The sequence below is a fragment of the Capra hircus genome, chromosome 3 (assembly GCF_001704415.2).
Source record: "Capra hircus breed San Clemente chromosome 3, ASM170441v1, whole genome shotgun sequence".
Lineage (NCBI taxonomy): Eukaryota > Metazoa > Chordata > Mammalia > Artiodactyla > Bovidae > Capra > Capra hircus.
Genome location: NC_030810.1, coordinates 12,411,891 through 12,415,871, shown reverse-complemented (window position 1 = coordinate 12,415,871; position 3,981 = coordinate 12,411,891).

The window sequence follows — 3,981 nt, the reverse complement described above, 5'->3', positions numbered from 1 at the left end:
TTTAGATGTCTTTGCTTATGTCTTTGGTAGTAGAACTTCAGGGATTTTTTTTTTAGGAAATCGTTTCTTATATATAGACTTTTCCAAAAGACACAGACAAACCCCACTAAGCTAAAGACAGTAGAAACCAGAAACTTTCTGTATCCTTTTTTTTTTTTTTCCTGTTTCTCCTTTCCCAGGAGGAAAAGATGGGATCTCTGTGGTTTCCTTAACCCAGAGGACAGCATGCAGAAAGCCTGAAGATAGTTTTGACTCTCATAATTTTACATTTGCTAGAGACAGAATAAGTGAAAGTCACTCAATCCTGTCTGACTCTTTGCAACACCATGGACTAGAGCCTGCCAGGCTCCTCTGTCCATGGAATTCTCCAGGCCAGAATACCGGAGTGGGTAGCGTTCCCTTCTCCAGAGGATCTTCCCACTCCAGCTCTCCCGTGTTGCAGGCAGGTTCTTTACCATCTGAGCCACCAGGGGAGCCAGAGGTAGAATGCCTGCTTTTAAAAAGGTGTATTATTAAGAGCATATCTGTGTATATGAATACCTCTGTATGTATATAAAGTCATGATTAGAGACATGGGTAGCTTCATACGTATTTTCTCTGTGAAGTTTCATCATTGATTAGGAGACCTCCGAACTTCTGTAAGTTGGCCAGGCGTACTGAAGATACAAGGGCCTGAGAGTTTGTCTAGGTTCCCTGGTTCAGGAAAAAAACCATCAGGAGGTCTCTGTCTACTGGGCCTGTGGTATTTGTAACTTTGGTTACTGGCTAAGTTTAAGTTTGACTTTATAGAAAAAGAGGATAAGGTCATGACTTTGATCTCAGCAACCATGCTAGTGGAGGAACACGTTTATTGAGGTGGCAGTTGCCTTTAAAAGCTCCCCTGTGTAACACTTGGTGAGGTGGTCTGCTGGGTGGCCTGCATCCTCCCATCCTAGCAACTCCCACCGGTGACCCCTGCCGTGGAATGGCTGCTAGGACCATCGAAAAGGGGCTCCCTTCACCAGGTTGGTTGTGTTTGGAGTACTGCTTGGTTTCCTGTCTTTGACCTTCTCCTCTCTAAGATGGGAATAGGATGTCGTTTGCTCCTCACAGTAGTTATAAAACGTGGAAAAGCCCAAGCACTTTATGCCTTATTCTGGGAGGATGGTGCCTGTACAAAGCTTCCGAGGGAGTCTCAAGTGCATATCTTTCAGGAGCTCAGGACTAGCTCACAGTGTTGTAAATACCATCAGACCCTCAAAGTTGAACACGGAGAGTGGGAACAACCCACAAAGTAGAAGCTGAGAAGCTGTTTGGGGCCTGGGGAGAGACTGAGGGAAGTGTCATGAGGGCCAGTGAGGGTGGAGCACCCGGCCTGTCCAAGTTGCTGTCCCCATCTTGGGGGCCTTCGGAGTGCTGTAGGAAATTGATCTAGAAATAGGTGAAATGTTTTCATGATAATGGAGTTTATTCTCTTTACTTAGAAGAAAATCCCTTATTATGGAAGAGGAGAAAGCAGGCATTAGCATTACTTCTGATTCCCAGACTGGTCTTTGGGTGCTGGGGTAACGTGGGTACCCTGTGAGTATGTATTCTAAAGAGGCATTGTTGGCGTCTTGAGCTATGTGGTAAGTAAGGGAACTGAAGCCAGGATTACAGGGCCTAAGCTTGATGCCGTTTTAAAACACTGTGACTTAGTTTTTGCTTTTATTCTGATTCCTCTGCCCCTTAGCCTTATTCCAAATTACTGAGGCATCATTACACTTAAAAACTCACATGGAGGGGACTTTCCTGGGGGGACTTTCCTGGTTGTCCAGTGGCTAACACTCCGAGCTCCCAATGCAGGGGCCCAGGTTCAATCCCTGGTCAGGGAACTGGATCCCACATGCCACAATTAAAGATCCTGCACGCTGCAGCTAAGACCCAGTGCGGACAATTACATAAACAAAAACTAAGGCCTCACATTGGCAGCCTGACTCAGGGTGCTGCTATGGTTTGGCTGTGGTGTGGAGAAGGAGTTGGATTGTATTCTGTACACATTTACTTCTCCCTGGTTGGGCTCTTGCTCAGTGCCTGCAAGGGCCATGTGCATTAGAGATGCAGAGATAAGAAGGGGTTGGGGTCCTTATTCCTGTGTTAATCTAAATTAATGTTATCAAGCCTGAATTAATTATTAAGTGACAAGCTCCATAATTTGAAACAATTTTCCCTTTGAAAAACTACCTCTGTGGAGTAACTATATTCTCCCACTGAGATGAGCTGTAACAAAGTTGATTCTGATCTCTACTTCAAAGGGTGTGGTCCCCAAGGAGGGTGGTGGGGGCTGGGAAGAACACAGGAACCCTTGGTTTATGTTACTTTCAGGCTCAGTCTTACTTAGTTCTTCACTTTGTGTTATAGAATATACGGAAATACTCATTTATTAGTACTTGTAAGAGAATTTATAAGTATTAGGGTTGAACCACAAGCAATCAATCATTTTGATCTTCCAAAATGGCCGTTATCATGATTTAACAACATACATGTGTTGGGGGTAAGTGTGCACCAAGTTTTTACCGATCATGCACAAAAGTAAACAATAGCTGGAAATTCCCTGGCGGTCCAGTGGTTAAGACTTTGAGCTTTCATTGCTGTGGGCCCGGGTTCAATCCCTGATTGGGGAACTAAGATCCAATAAGCTACACAGTGACAGGAAGAGAAAAAAAGAGAGACCTCTGGCCAATACAGCTCTCCTCAGACTTTCATCCCCACGCCCATAACTCATTTCTCTACCCAAGGATGTACTTAGTCACTCAGTTATGTCTTACTCTGTGACTCCTTGGACAGTAGCCCACCAGGCTCCTCTGTCCATGGGGATTCTCCAGGCAAAAATACTGGAGTGGGTTACCATGCCCTCCTCCAGGGGATCTTCCCAACACAGGGGATGAACCCAGGTCTCCCACATTACAGGTGGATTCTTTACCATCTGAGCTACAAGGGAAGCCCCTACCCAAGGATACTTTAAAATATGTAATTTGAATAAGTAATACATTCAAATGACGTGTATTCAAATAGTACTGAAGTCAATGGAAAGTTGGGCCACCTGCTCTCTGCTCCCAGTTGTCCTTCCAGAAGAACTTTGTACTTATATGAGCAACATTCACATGTATAACAGAAGTGGTAGCATACTCTTTTAAAAATTAAATTATTTATTGTTGGCGGTGCTGGGTCTTTGTCGCTGCCTATGGGCTTTCTCTAGTTGGGGGTCCCTTGCTCCCCAGACTGTCATACCGGGAGGCGCCAGCAGGTGGCAGGCAGAGCACCCCAGCGCGCCTGGCCTTAGCGAGGCTCTTCCCTGGAGAGGAGCCAGGATAGGAGCCTTTGGACCTGTCCCAGGGACCTGCCTCCCAGCAGCAAGCCTAACTGTGTGGTGGGTGGGTTGCCAATTCTCCCCCGCTCCCTACCTAGTTTTACAGCCGTTTCTTAAATGAGTGAGCCGTTTAAGATCACCAGCAGCGACCTTGAGCTGGGCTTTTAGGCCGCACCCGAAAATGACAGCCGGGTCCTCCTCCCCCTTCAGGAACTAGCCGGAAGGGTTTACATACCGTGGCCTGGCAGGGCTCCAGTTTCCTTAATTGTAGGGCTCTACTTCCTGTCCCTTTTAGCCAAATCTCCCACACCCTTCCATGAACTAGGAGGTCCCCAGAACAGGCTCTTACTCACCACCCTTTACCCACTCTACTATGTATATGGTCTATGGAGAAATAAATTGATAAACAAACCAGAGGTTTGAGGATCCCTGAGGCAAGAGTGCTAGGACCCTGGGACCGCTTTCTTGAGGGCTGGGGTCCCGGTGACCATCTGGGCCCAGGGTTTGGGCTATTGCCCCTCCCCCTCCCCCCAACTCTAGATTTTTTGACACTGAATCCCAGTTTCTCTGTGGCTTGCTCTTTCTGTCTGAGATAGAGACCCGCCCAGCAGCTCCTTCAGGGCAGGCAGGGGAGACACACACTCTGGCTTTTC